Source organism: Stegostoma tigrinum, chromosome 23 (genome assembly GCF_030684315.1).
Source record: "Stegostoma tigrinum isolate sSteTig4 chromosome 23, sSteTig4.hap1, whole genome shotgun sequence".
Classification (NCBI taxonomy): domain Eukaryota; kingdom Metazoa; phylum Chordata; class Chondrichthyes; order Orectolobiformes; family Stegostomatidae; genus Stegostoma; species Stegostoma tigrinum.
The window spans coordinates 17,358,745-17,374,212 of NC_081376.1; the positions used below are offsets into that span (position 1 = coordinate 17,358,745).

Genomic DNA, 15,468 nt, shown 5'->3' on the forward strand with positions numbered 1-15,468 from the left:
ATATGGTACTTTGAGGATAACTCCTTGCTCTTCAAAATATTGCAGTGGATGGACTTCCCTCTAAGGTGTGCAGTTGACCGGACACTTGGATGTTCTATGCATGCTGATGCATTAACGTCCAATTCTGAATTCACTGCTATGGATGTGCTTTGGAGGTCCACACGGTAGCAGAAAAATATTAGGCAGGACATAGACAATGGAATCTTATCTGTCCACCTGAGGATGCCCACAGGACCTCAGTTTAATGTATCATTGGAAAGACAGTACATCCACTAATGCAGCGTTCTCTCAATGTTGCTGTGGAATGTCAGCTTTCAGTTCTGTAATGAGGTCCTGATGTATGACTTGAATTTCAACTTTCTGACTCAGAGACACGAGTAACCAACTAAGCCACAGCAAACACGATAAATATCAAGAGAGAATAATTTACATGATGGTTTTCGTAATCTGCAGTGTTATTGCTCCTTGTTCTCCAGTGCAGACTTTTTCAAGATAGTCAAATGATTTACCATTGTTTGTAAATAAAGGCTTAGCAATTTTCTCTAAGATGTTTCCAATATTTAATATTACTTCACACATGTCTTATGTTGTTTCATTTACAACAGTGTAAAATTCCTGGATTGCACCACATTGCATAGTTTGTTCCAGTTTACGTAAACCAAGACTTCCACTATTGCTTCACATATGTAATGTTGTTTATTTGTGTTGTAGACAACACTACAAAACTCAATATTTAACTTGCCTTTACTGTTTTCCATCTGTAAACAAACCAACATGCAAGAGCCAGAAAGAACTGTAGATGCTGGAAATCAGAAACAGAAACAGAAAATGCTGGATAAATTCAGCAGGTCTAGAAACATCCATAGAGAGAAAGAAACAAAGTAAATGTTTTGGGTCCAGTGACCCTTCTTCAGATTGAGTTCTAAGGAGGGGTCACAGGACCTGAAATGTTAACTCTGATTTCTCTCCAAAGATGTTACTAGACCTGCTAAATTTATCCAGCACTTTCTGTTTTTGTTTCCAACAGTCAAGAGGTTTGTGGGCACAGAGTCAAATCACATCACAGCCTGGCTTTTTCCTTGATATTCTAGTTAATAGCACCAGTGTTGTATCAGAATCACAGGCCTGCACTCCCATCCCCATGGTGGACACTTTGGTGCAGAGGGCACAGAAGTAGGGTGTCTAAGTGTGCTGTTGATGAAATTCCAATAACTTTGGAGTGTATGCTGTATCACATTTTGTGTGTTCCCTTCACATTTGAGTTTATGCTTAATTTATATGCTGAATTGTGTTTCTTTGCATGTGCACACATGCAATCAGCATTTAAAGTGCTTCTCTTTCAGTGTGCATGGTTCATGTGTAATCACACAAATGCTCTTCATTTTGTGTCCACGTGTGAACTTGTTTATCTTCATGTGTTAGTGATAATGGGAACTGCAGATGCTGGAGAATCCAAGATAATAAAATGTGAGACTGGATGAACACAGCAGGCCGAGCAGCATCTCGGGACCACAAAAGCTGACGTTTCGGGCCGAGACCCCTCATCAGAGAGGGGGATGGGGTGAGGGTTCTGGAATAAATAGGGAGAGAGGGGGAGGCGGACCGAAGATGGAGAGAAAAGAAGATAGGTGGAGAGGAGAGTATAGGTGGGGAGGTAAGGAGGGGATAGGTCAGTCCAGGGAAGACGGACAGGTCAAGGAGGTGGGATGAGGTTAGTAGGTAGGAGATGGCGGTGCGGCTTGGGGTGGGAGGAAGGGATGGGTGAGAGGAAGAACGGGTTAGAGAGGCAGAGACAGGCTGGACTGGTTTTGGGATGCAGTGGGTGGAGGGGAAGAGCTGGGCTGGTTGTGTGGTGCAGTGGGGGGAGGGGACGAACTGGGCTGGCTTTGGGATGCAGTGGGGGAAGGGGAGATTTTGAAGCTGGTGAAGTCCACATTGATACCATTGGGCTGCAGGGTTCCCAAGCGGAATATGAGTTGCTGTTCTTGCAACCTTCGGGTGGCATCATTGTGGCACTGCAGGAGGCCCATGATGGACATGTCATCTAAAGAATGGGAGGGGGAGTGGAAATGGTTCATGACTGGGAGGTGCAGTTGTTTATTGCAAACCAAGCGGAGGTGTTCTGCAAAGCGGTCCCCAAGCCTCTGCTTGGTTTCCCCAATGTAGAGGAAGCCACACTGGATACAGTGGATGCAGTATACCACATTGGCAGATGTGCAGGTGAATCTCTGCTTAATGTGGAATGTCATCTTGGGGCCTGGAATAGGGGTGAGGGAGGAGGTGTGGGGGCAAGTGTTGCATTTCCTGCGGTTGGAGGGGAAGGTGCCGGGTGTGGTGGGGTTGGAGGGCAGTGTGGAGGGAACAAGGGAGTCACGGAGAGAGTGGTCTCTCCGGAAAGCAGACAAGGGTGGGGATGGAAAAATGTCTTGGGTGGTGGGGTCGGATTGTAGATGGCGGAAGTGTCGGAGGATGATGCGTTGTATCTGGAGGTTGATGGGGTGGTGTGTGAGAACAAGGGGGATCCTCTTTGGGCGGTTGTGGCGGGGCGGGGGGGGAGCGGGGTGTGAGGGATGTGTTGCGGGAAATGCGGGAGATGCAGTCAAGGGCGTTCTCAACCACTGTGGGGGGAAGTTGCGGTCCTTGAAGAGGGTGTTGTTTGTGTTGTTCAGTGTCTGTCCGTGTGTGTGTGTGTGTGTGTGTGTGTGTGTGTGTGGGTAGAGGGGGCGTGGGGAGCATGTTTTTACATGTCTTTGCGCCTGGTTGGCTCAGTTGTTAACCTCCTTACCTGCAAGTCAGAGGATTGAACAGTCAAACCCCACTTGAGTATACAATCCGCATCATGCACAGTTTTTTTAAAATCTTTCATTGAATAGCGCTAATCATAGAAGAATATAGAGCTGTACTAGTCAACAGTCGTCCTTCGTCCAGCCTTGCCGAAATTTGATTAACTGGTCACATGTTGGTGTCCTTAAACAATGGCTGTCTTTACCCATATAGGGTTAATATTTGCATACACCATGTGAATCATTTTGAGAATTTCCTGAGAGATGTGATCAAGGACTATTTTGGTAACATACTACTCTTGTTCTTCCTTTGCAGCTAGATTGCACTATATGCATAGTGTAATGTAATTCATGTGAACTAAGACTTTAGAGAAAGCAATAACAATAGAGATAACAAAATGTGAGGCTGGATGAACACAGCAGGCCAAGCAGCATCTCAGGAGCACAAAAGCTGACGTTTCGGGCCTAGACCCTTCATCAGAGAGCAATAACAATAGAGACCTGTGTGCAAACAGTATGGAAACATTTCGTTGGCTTTCAGTGAGATTAGATGCGGGTTAATCAAGGAGAATCCCTTTCCATTACTTAAAAGGCAGAAACGGTATGAACCTTTCTGGTCAGCAAAATCTACATAAACTAAAGGTACCAAAGCTACCTCATTGGATGTGCAGAGCTGGCACAAGTGCTGCAACCCCATTGAAAAAGCATTTTGGATTTCTGTTCTGGTTTGAGCCATTGCAAGTCCAATAAAAAAGCTGGGATCCAACTTCATTCCTGCTATTGGAGACATTATGTAAATATGCTGTAAGAGAACATTAAAATACCTTTGTACACCAGATGAAGTTACTGGGATGAATATGATTTCAACATGTTGTCAGTTTTTTGAACACTGCAGTCCAACCCTTGTTAATATATTAGTTAATTTGAACTCCGGCTAATTTGCTCCGGAACGTACCCTGTATCACCTCCCATCCGCTCCCATTGTGCAGAATTATGGATCCTGGCATACTTCATCAGTTCTAGGCATATCATTTTCCTTCTTTATCCAGATTTCAATAGTTCAGCACATTATCAAGTCACCGCCCAGAGCCAAGTGTTTTTTTTCACGTGTTTCTTATTGTTTCTGCTTAGTTTGTATTTCTCAATGAATGATCCAATGAGGGTGTGGCGTGGAGATTAGGACAGTTTTTTTTATCTCGGATGCACAGCTGTATTGATCTGAGTTTATCCTGATCCAAGCCCAATGCTTTTTGGTCAAGTGACTACAAATGGAGTGCAATAATTTGCAAATGTTTTGAGTGTTTTACCTTCAAATGAATAGTAGCTTTAGCTTTCACATGAAGGTTGTAGCTGAGTAGAATTCATGACTGTCACAGAAAAAAAACTGATTTCATATAACAAAGGGTACATCAAGTTTCATCCCATCCTCAACCAAGTCTCCTCTCCTGAGGGCAGAGGTAGCCCTCCAATGTTTCACATAAGTGTCAATTTCCAATAAGGTGAGGCTCCATAGAAAATCACAATTGTCTGTTTGAATATAGAAGGCATCACACTTCCCAAAAGGAGACATCAGAAAGCAATCTGGCCAAAAAGCACTTTTAGTTCTCCAATCTGGATGAAGGAAGCCAATTGCAGTTGTGAGCTTGAGCAATACCAGGAATCAAAACTGCGACATCCCTAACTGTGTGATCTAGTACTTTACTGTTATGGAGGGGAAGTGAGGTTGAAACCTCTCTGACAATTAAAACTGGAACACCCAATCAGGCTCGCCTCACCTCATAATCTGTCATGAAGGAGAAATGAAATAAAATGAACTCCTGACAGTCACTTTACAATCAACAAGCAACAATTTATTTATCCAACTCTAACAGTAAGCAAATTGACAGAACTACTAACAAACCAAACCATTCCCCCTTAACTATTAACTATTCCTGAAAAAAAAACAAAATTATAATGGTATACTGTTCCAATAGATACAGGTCCAACTTATGTAAAGAAAATTAATTTTAAGAAGCTCAAACTTAATCTCTGAAAGCTACAGCCAGGATACGTCTTCTGGAATGTTCTTTGCATTCTCCGCTGTTCTCCATCAGGAAGGCCTTCCTCCGTCAACTTCTTGTGTCAGGAACATTAGCCAAGGGTGACGTAGTACTTTTATTTAGATGGTGCTTACTCTGAGAGCTTAGAGATTTTTGGGACAGGCAGTGAATTTCTCTTCAAATCACAGTTTGCCCTCACACTGATTTTCAAATGGCCGCTTCTTGTATACCCTCTTCGATTTATCAATTTCTTGCGATTGGTCCTATTTAGTCAAAACCATCAGATTTAAATTTAATTGGGTTTGGATATCAAAGGCCTGGTACATATTAATTGATTAAACTCAAAAACCTGTTGTCTTGGTAAAAATGCTGCTTTGACTGTTAACAGTGTAGCCTTTTGACACAATGTTTTAATTTCAATAACTCTGTGCATCTGCTGCTGCCAGCAGACACATTATTCAAATCTCCAAGCCTAAAAAATAATCTTTTTGTTAAAGGGAGCGTACAGTCTTCCCTCCCTATCATTATACAAACATCAAATTCCATCATCCTGCCTTCCAATCCACTTAATGTTCAACTCAACTTCACAACATTCACCAAATGAAAATTTTAATTGTTGGATTATGGTGGGGCAGGACAGGTGTGAGGCAGGGGGTGGCGGGCTGACATCGGTGCATTTAATGGATGTAATTCTCATCCAGCATTAGATCCAGCATTTTGATTTCCAAGTGAATCTGCCATTTCCTTGGCTTTTGGTAAACTTATGATGGAGAAGTAAATTGATACAACAATGAAATTGTTCCTGAAAGGCACTTTTTGTTATCAGGCTGTTGTCATCTGGGATTTCAGTGAACTCATGCACCTTCACAAAAACAAAACCTTCCACTATCAAATTGGGGACAGTAAGCAATCTGATTCTGTGGTAAAAACCGAAAGAACTGTGAATGCTGTAAATCAGGAACAAAAACAGAAGTTGCTAGAAAAGCTCAATTCTGAAGAAGGGTTGCCTGACCAGAAACATTAACTGTGACTTTTCTTCACAGATGCTGCCAGATCTGCTGATTCTGTTGTGCCACTTTCTCATTACAGTGTTTGCAAAATACACAGCAAAGCACTGCCAGACAAGAGAAGAGAGGTGATATCTGATCAGAATCCTAGAAGTCAAACCCAAGGCCTTGGTTCCTTGCATGAAGTCCCACTTCCTCTCAACTTTACCAACTTTAAGCAGTACTTCCACAAAATCAGGTACAGGTAGTTCTGCTGTAATGTGTGTTTCATTAATGCAAATTGGCTGTAACACAATTGATAAATAGTGGACGCTATTTGGAAAACATGAACTTGCTGCCGTACAGATATAGCGATTTACCTGTACCGCGATCATCTATAGCATGAGGTCACACTTGAACGCAACTATTGTGTAGCAGGAGGAGAACTACATGCAGTCTGCAGAAATGAAGCAGCAATACCCCGAGAGTGACTAACAATTCTCCTATATACCATTGGCATCCTCATGTTTTAAGTCACATATTAACTGGAGCAGTGGTGTCCAAAATGGCAGGACTGGCATCAAATCAGCATAAAACACTGACAGATGTCGTCAGTTGCTTGGTGAATATATTTGCAATGTGATCCAAAAACCCACTCTAATACCTTCACCAAAATGATGCCGAGCACTGGTCATGCTAGAAATACATGTACCACCGAAATAATGAGTATTAATTCTTAAATGTGTACTTTGCCGTTAAGGAACCCACGTGCTCTATGTCCACTGTTGAAACTTTGCCTACCTGTAGATCTCTGAACTGCACACACAGAAAACAGTTGATTTAATAGAATGTCTGCTTTGTAACTTATTATGTGTTTAATTGTTTTAATAAATTAACCCACAAGTCAATCAACCTCTGATGAGTGTTTGATTATTAGACTGTTATCATTTATGTTACGCTCAGGTGCTGGGCTTCACGTGGTGTAGGGTTCCTATGTCAAATGTTATGACTCATTTAGGAAAGTACCCTGAATCTCAAGCCCTACTACTCCCAAAATTGCTACAAAGTTATTGATTTAACTACACAAAGTGCTTGATTTACCTGTTGGAATTACGAGAACTGAAAACTCTAACCAGGTCCATGTACTTGGGGGAAAAACTAATAATTGCAAGTAAACAGATATTACTGACCAACACAGGATGCAAAAAACAATTGGTACACTAACACCAAACACTCTTAGTTACCGGGGAAAAGCAACAGATACAGCAAAATAGCTTTTTTCGGGCTTCAGTTATTTTCACAGCAGAGAGACAGACAACTTGCCCTTCCAGCAGTCAGAAGGGTTCTCCCTGCATTGTTCACACCCACAAACTTTTCAGATACTCAGAAACCAATGAGGCTGATGATCTTTGGCATTCACCACTGGTTACAATTGCACAAACCAGTCAGCTACTTGCTACCGGCCAACTTTTGCTCTTCACAGACACTCCAATGCCATGCCAACTACAAACATCTTCCGCCAATGATTGAACAAAGCAGCAGCGGAAACACCACACACAATGAGTTTCAATAATGTGTTTTATTTTAAATGTTACAATTCCAATGACAGGTCCTTGGTTTAAAAACAGTCTCTTTTGCATTCTGGTCCCATTCAAAAATACGGAAAATGAAATAGGACATGAACCTAAAGACAATGCCTCAGAGATGTGTCTAACGATGACTGAGCAGATTGGTTTCATGATTATTTTTGACACTGAGGAGTCATTCAAAGAGTTTGGGTGAGGACAGTTGTGTAGTGACTGTGAAAGTAATGGTAGCCCTGAATTTCTTTGTTTTGGGATCCTTTCAGGTGGAGGTGGTGACATCAATAACAATGACAGTCTGCCGTCCACTGCTGCAGAGGGCAAGTGACTGAAGCTGTTTGTGACAAGAGAGGGCTGCCATTGATCACTCATGTACAGTTTTGTTGGACCCCTATACAATTATAGGAATGTATATAAACTGCAAATGGTTGAACACAGAGTTAGTGTATAATCATGCATATCACATCATGCAGATGAACGCCAATTGCCTGGTAGCATTGTGATGCATTTATTCTTCAACTGACCACTGTCCCTTCAGTATTCAAGCTACTGTGTCAATTCAAAGGTGGTTACTCAGTGACGAGGATTGTCAGTTTAATGCCTAATTCACAACTCTGCTGCATATTGAGTAAATGTAGCCTTGCAGTGTTATGAATTGAAGTTCAAAGTCCTCTGATAATTAATACCAAAACACCCAGAGAAGCTTGCCTCACCTCATATTCTGCTAAAGGAAGTGTGAAAAATGCAATAACCTGCCTTTCACCTCCAAATATGTTATAAAGGAGAGGTTAAATGAAAGAAATCCCTGATACTGACTTTATAAGCAACAGGTAACAATTTATTTATCCAATTCTAACAGTGAACAAATTAACAGACCTACAATCAGAACAATTCCCCTTAACTACTAACTATTCCAGAACAGAACAAAATTCTGACGGCATGCTGTTCCAATAAATATAAGCCCCAACTACATAAATCAAAGTAAAAGAAGAAAAATTAAAACTTAAATCTCAGAACTACAATCAGGATGCGTCTTCTACAATGCTCTGTGCCGTCTACATTGATCCTCAGCCAGGAACGCCTTTCTCTGTCAAATTCTGCTGTCCAAAACACCTCTCTCAGTCAAATTCTAAGGCCAGGAATATTAGCTAAGAGTGCCATGGTACCTTTTAGATTGTGCTTAATCAGGGAACTTAAAGATTTCTGTGAGAGCCAAAGTTTTACTCTTCCAATGGCAGTCAATCTCGCACTGATTTTCAAAAACTTCCTTCTTATATACCTTGATAATCACAGAAACCCTACTGTATGGAAACAGGCCTTTTGGCCCAACAAGTCCACACTGACCCTCAGAGCATCTCACGCAGGCCCATCCCCTTATAACCCACCTAATCTATATATCCCTGAACAACACGGGCAATTTAGCATAGCCAATCCATCTAGCCTGCACATCTTTGGACTGTGAGAGGAAACCCATGCATACATGGGAAGGATGTGCAAACTCCACAGACAGTCACCCAGGGGTGGAATCAAACCTGGGTTCCTGGCACTGCAAGGCAGCAGTGCTAACCTCTGAGCCACCGTGCTGACCACATCTATCCTAATATTTATTAATGTTACTTATTTAATTTTGTTTTATAGTATTACTGTGAAGCACCTCAGTTTTACCATATTACAGGTGTGATGTAAGTAAAATTGTTGTTCTTGTAACATGTAAAAGGCTTAAAAGGGTATACTCTGGATGTGTGTTTCCCCTGGCTGCACAGTCTAGAACTAGTTTGGGTTTCAGAATAACGATCACTTAGGACAATGATTGAGATACATTTCTTCAATGATAGGACTGTGAACCTGTGGAATTCTTTACCACAGAGAACTGTGAGTTCTTAGTCTTCTGAGTAGTTGATTCTATGAATAAGGGAATTGAGAGATTTCTTATCATAGAATTGGTCCTAAGTTGTCAACACCATCATTTTTAAATTCATTTGGCTTTCAGCCTCTAAGTGCCTGGTTTAAATCAACTGGCTGATATTCGAGCTAGTTGCCTTAACATCAAAACAAGCCTAGGTTTACAACCACATAGCCAATTGATACATATGTTTCAATTTCAGAACTGCCTGAACATCTGTAGCTGCTCACAGACATTTTTCTCTAAATCTCCAAGCTCAGGAGATCACATCGCCTCTTTAAGGAACTATGCACACTTGCCCCCTATCATTGTATAAGCAACTCCTAGCTTCCTGCCCTCCAATTCACAAGTACTATACACAACTTTGCAAAAGCAACCACAGGAAACATTCTGTAATTCTCTTCTTGTGGGGTACATTTGGCTAGGTGGCGATGTTACTGAAGCTGAGACAATTGAACTTAAATTTAGTAAATTAAATAAATATGAAATTGAAAGGCACCAAAAAATGGTCATGGAACTGCCAGATTGTGATTAGAAAAACATCTAATTAGTTCATTAATTTCCTTGAGGGAATATAGTATGTTTTCTTATCTGGTGGATCCTACATGTGGCTCCAGGCCCACAGCAATATGGCTGACCTTTGGTAAACCATTCAGTTGTGATCAGGTAACAAAGTGTGGAGCTGGATGAACACAGCAGGCCAAGCAGCATCTTAGGAACCCAAAAGCTAACCTTTCGGCCTAGACCCTTCATCAGAAAATCCTTTTCAGATAAAGTGTCTAGGCCCGAAACGTCAGCTTTGGTGCTCCTAAGATGCTGCTTGGCCTGTTGTGTTCATCCAGCTTCACACTTTGTTATCTCGGATTTTCCAGCATCTGCAGTTCCCATTATCTCTGATCACAATTGTGATCAGGTAGTTGGTCACCACTTTGGGCAATTAGGGATTAGTAACAAATGTCGACTTTGCCATTGATGTGCAGATTTTCTGAATGAACAAACATTTTCTTTCCCTTTCTGTTGTGTTTATATGCAATTATTCACCGTTTAGTGAATATGAATTGTATCATCACCTCCATGTCTAAGACTGCAAATAGCCACTGTTATTTCAGAGTCGGTGTCCAATAGAAATTGATCCCAAGTCAAGCAGCATAATAAACATAACATAGCTACTAACGGTTCAAAATAATGAGGGAGAATGTCTTTGCATGAATGCCACATGAAGATAGCATCAATACAGTCATGTGGAGGCATTATGCATACATGAGTGAAAAGGGAACAGCTGAATCGGGGGGAGCCAATATGAAACAGGTAATTAGACAGGGAGGAGGCTGATGTTGAGAAAAAGCATTGACATGGACTATTTCCAGCAAGCAAAGCCTGCTTTTGTGCCATAGAGTCTGCAGTATTATGTATGTAATTCACTTTAAAATAGTATTATGCACAGAATCCAAGAGAGTGGTTGTATTACGCAACAAGAATAGCATGATACAGATATTATGTGGAGGCTTCTGTCATATAGGGCAAGATGCTGCATTGTGGGATCATCAAGTCATATTTGGCAAATTTAGCATCAATCTGACCAGAGCAGTTCATAAGCTTTCTCTCCCTTGTCATGAATTTGTTATTGCCCTAGTTCCAGGCCAGCATTTATTGTCCTTCCAAAGTTGCCCTTGAGAAGCTATCAGTAACCCTTCTCCTAAAACTAGTCCATATGGTGATGATGCTGCTAGAATGGTGATTGATGAGAAATCCCAGAATTTTTATATTGAAATGATGAAGGTGTGGCAATATTTGTCTAAATCAAGCCGGTGTGTGAATTGCATGTATCTTCAAAGGGCCAATATTTGAGTTAGGACTGAATCATTCGTAAATGATTTGTATGAGAAGAGGAAGGCTGTTTAAAAAGTGACTAGAGTACATTGATTCACAAATCAAAATTACCTCCTGTGCTTTCTATTTGACATTTTCACAGTGCGGTTAAAAAGGAGGAACAAGTTAGAATAGGCTGTGGTGCCAAAGTCATTCTGAACCACACATAAACTGCTCTGGACTATGTGTGAATGCTTTGGAGTGCATAGAAATAGTGCCAGAAGTAATCCACTGCATATAAATCACTGATATCCAGTCCACCTGTGCAATATCAGTCATGCATGAGATAGAGCTGCTGAAGCATGCAAGTCTCCAGTGTAGCCAGGATGTGTACATTTTGAATGGATATCAAGTTAATTAGCTGTGCGTTTAAACATTTAAGTACATCAAAAGAAGGAACTGAATCCACTGTAATTCCCACAGCACAAGCTCCCAAGAGCCAGTAATTATAGCCCTTTAATTACTCCAGAATATTTATCTTTTTAATGATGTGCGCTGTGGACTTTGTGAAGCAGTTTGATCTAGTTTTGGGTTTCTCTAATGGCAGACTGCAGTTCCGGGTTTTGGCGTCAGGAATCAGTGTGGTGCGTGTCATTGATATATCACAACATTTTTGCTATAGAATTAATGATTACCGGTTGGTCACCCATGGTTGTCCCGCATTGAGACCAGGGGCAGCATTTTCATTTTAGGTTTGGGACCCTAGCACTGGGGTCAAATGGGGGTCAAGACTCCAAATAACGTGAGAAACAGTCAGCTTGCAGTGACTTTCTCTGAGTTGGCTAAATAGTGGTCAGAGGGTGGGATTACCATCCAATTAGGAATAGTAGGTGGCCTCTGGAAGCCTGAAGGTCCAAGGAAGTGCCTCCTGTCTGGGTAGAGTTAGCAACCTGCAGTTCAGCAGAAAAGAAAGTGAGGGGGGGGGGGAAACATTCCACTCTGAGGCAACATCATTGTAACTTTTAAAACTGCTGCATTTAAGAACCACCTCAACAGCTATATAGCTTTGGGGCAAAGCCCATCACCACCAGGCAGGATTGTGGTTGCAGGTATAGCCAGACAACAGGGCTCAGGATGTACGGCAAAGTCCATGAAGTCTAACTTGGAACACTGGCCATCTCCAGGGAAGTCACCTCCAGGCAGCTGACCTAGTTCACAATGCTTCAGGATCCCACCAGCTAACCAAAACGCTTTCAGAGAAGGTGCAAGGTACCTTCAATCCAGCCTGCTGGCTAGTGTTGCGAATTTGCGCACCTTCACATTGGGACAAATTTGTGCACCAAATAGATTTTTCAGTTTTAGCAGGGAAAGAAGGGAGGACAAATTTGTACACTTTACATGCTATTGTAATTAAGACAACAATTTAAAATTTATACATTTAATTGTTATCCTTGCACAACTACATTCGATAATATTACTTACAGTCAAGTAACAAAATGTGTATCAATTTAAGAAGGAGAGGTGGAATCGATTGGAGTAATAACTGAGAAGCCAGCAGACGCAATGCTGAAGCATGAGAGCATCGCCACTGGAGGTAGGTGCAATTACAGCGTTAAAGGTTTACACACATGCTCTGTTATAAATGGAACATTTACAGTGGAAGATGTCTACAGACCCACAGAAAATACTTATATGTTTGTTTTCTACCTTATATAATCACTGGGTTGAAGCAGTGCTAGTCATACTCGTTAAAAGTTTATCATGTTTTGGTATAAGCCTCAATATCCAATTTCTAACTGAATAGTTGTGAAACTCAAGTGTGATCTAAACTAGATATTTGTGTCTTTCACAGATATGTCTATGTGCGCCTCTGAAATACTTTCCAAGGTAGGCTGTGAAATCGTTTGTAAGATAAGGTCAGATATGAATTATTGAAATATTTTGCTTCAGACAAAATGAACGCACAATACAATATCTAAGGTTAGACCCAATTAATTTGATTGGTACAACTCAACTTTGAAATAGAAAACAATACTATGTTATACTGTTTCAGGTTGATAGATTATCTTTCTTCGCTTAAATAATATAATTTCTTATTTCAATCCTGCATTCTAGCCTCCTCAGTTCAACAATATTTCTTATCTTATCACTGCAGCCCATTTTAAATAAAATGTTAACCCCATTTTATATTGGTACTTTCCATAGTTCTGACATGAGTTTTGGAGATCAGCAGAGAAGTCCAACAGAATGTCTGGATGGTACACTATAGGTCAAAATGAGCACACATGCATTAGGGAGGTGTATATACCCATAAATAGGCATGGCACCATCAAATTCTTAGGCCCTTGAATGGCTTGGGATATTCCTAAACAGGGAAGAAAGATTCTGGAGAATCTTACGTTAATATCCCAAAATCTCCTGAAAATAGTTACAAAGACACTATGGAAAACAGCAGAGCAGATATCAAGTGGGTTTTTATAAATGATGAAAAATCTACCCCAGCCAGGCTGGTTGGCAAACATAAAGATTACTCTCAAAACTTTCCAAGTCCTTGTCCAACTCAAAATTTGTAAGTGGACTAATAATTGGCTGCAATATAAACATCTTAAAATAAACGCATTGATATAATCCAGCAGGCTGTTACTATAAGGAAGTAATAAATGTTATTGTCTCACACAGGCAACATTTGATTTATTTTTCATTTTGGAGTATTGCGTGCAATTCTGGTGTTCCTGCTATAGGAAGGCTGTTGTGAAACTGAAAAAAAGTGCTCAGAAAACATCTACAAGCATATTGCTAGAGTTGGAGGATTTGAGCTGTAGGGAGAGGCTGAATAGACTGGGGTCTATTTTCCCTGGAGCATCAAAGAGTGAGGAGTAACCTTATAGATGTTTATAAAATCATGAGGGGCATGGATAGGGTAAATAGACAAGGTCTTTTTCCCAGGATAGGGGAGTCCATAACTAGAGGGCATAGGTTTAAGGTGAGAGAGGGAAGGTAGAAAAGGGACCAAAGGGGCAACTTTTTCATGTAGAGGGTGGTGCGTGTATGGAATGAATAGCCAGAGGAAGTGGTGGAGACTGGTATGAATACAACATTTAAAAGGCATCTGAATGGGTGTATGAATAGGAAGGGTTCAGAGGGATATGGCCTAAATGCTGACAAATGGACAAGTTGGACCGAAGGGTTTGTTTCCATGCTGTACATGTCTGTGACTCTACGTCTGTATATGAAGCAGCTTTACAAGATTCTGCAGCCAACATTCACACTGGAACTTCTTCAGCCTTCTTTACAGAAATAAAAACACATAGAGTAACGTTCAAACGCACATTATTTTCAGGATCATAACTATTTTAGAGGATCCAATCTTGGTTATGTTGGCTTAGAACATGTTTCAACAAGAGAGTTTGAGCTTCAAAACTTAACACCCACGCACACAAACAAATCAAATGCTTTCTTTAAAGCTGAAATTCTTCAATAATGAATTTTGTTTAAACAGAAAAGTAAGCATGGGCTGAAGCTGAATGGTACGGGACAACATCAATGTTAGAAAGTACAGAAAAGAAGGAAGTAAATTAGATGACATTAAGGTTGTGTTCTAAAAGTTTAAAATAGATTAACATAAGGATTTAGTGGGAGTGAATTCATTTCTAGGAAAACCAAATGGGGATAAAGGGGAAAGGTTCAGTGATGTGATTCTAAGAATATGTTGGAGAGGATAATAGGCAGTAGAAGAGTCACAGTACTACAAGAAGGGGACAAGTTACCACTGAGGACATTGAAGCAGGCCTGTGGTGCTCCACAGCATCTATGAGTACTAGAACTCTTTTGTATAAAGCTCATACTTTTTTATTTTTATGTATTCCAATTGTCAACTGAAATGGGACAAGGGACTGTTCTTAAAACCAAACATTTTGGAAGGGATTGCTGCACTTTATAAAAGCAAACTGCCAGAACTCTGAAACTGTTGTAATAAATCCCTTCTGTACCCCTCCAAAGTTTTGAGAAGATTGCTAAGAGTCTGTAAAGGGATATACATAGGTTAACTCAAGGGGTAGATGTATAATAATATAGGAAGATAAAAGATTATCTGCTTTGGTAGGAAATACAAATTCAAAATATCTATGTAGCAAGAGACCATGGAGAGCTGCAGCACAGGAAGTAATTGGGAAGACAAGTAGAAATTTGCCCTTTATTCTATGAATGATGGAAAGTATAAGTAGAAAAGATTTGCTACAACCTTACACAGCATTGGTAAGACTGCACCTGCAGTATTATATACCATTTTGGTCTCATTATTGAAAGGTACACTTGCATTAGAGCCAACTTAGAGGAGGTTCATTGGGTGATTCCTGGAATGAAACA

At 40.7% G+C, this 15,468-nt stretch overlaps 1 long non-coding RNA gene across 3 annotated transcripts in view; it reads left to right on the forward strand.

The window, feature by feature from the left end:
- Positions 1-15,468, forward strand: part of LOC125462172 (uncharacterized) — a 34,859-nt gene that overhangs the window by 9,407 nt on the left and 9,984 nt on the right. For 2 of the 3 annotated variants that reach the window (XR_009447121.1, XR_007249615.2), the window contains 3 exons: positions 5,912-6,067; positions 12,617-12,697; positions 12,956-12,990. This is a non-coding gene — a long non-coding RNA (uncharacterized LOC125462172). Of the gene's footprint in view, positions 1-5,911; positions 6,068-9,029; positions 9,074-12,616; positions 12,698-12,955; positions 12,991-15,468 lie in introns of all 3 variants that reach the window. The other variant, XR_007249616.2, reaches the window with a different exon arrangement.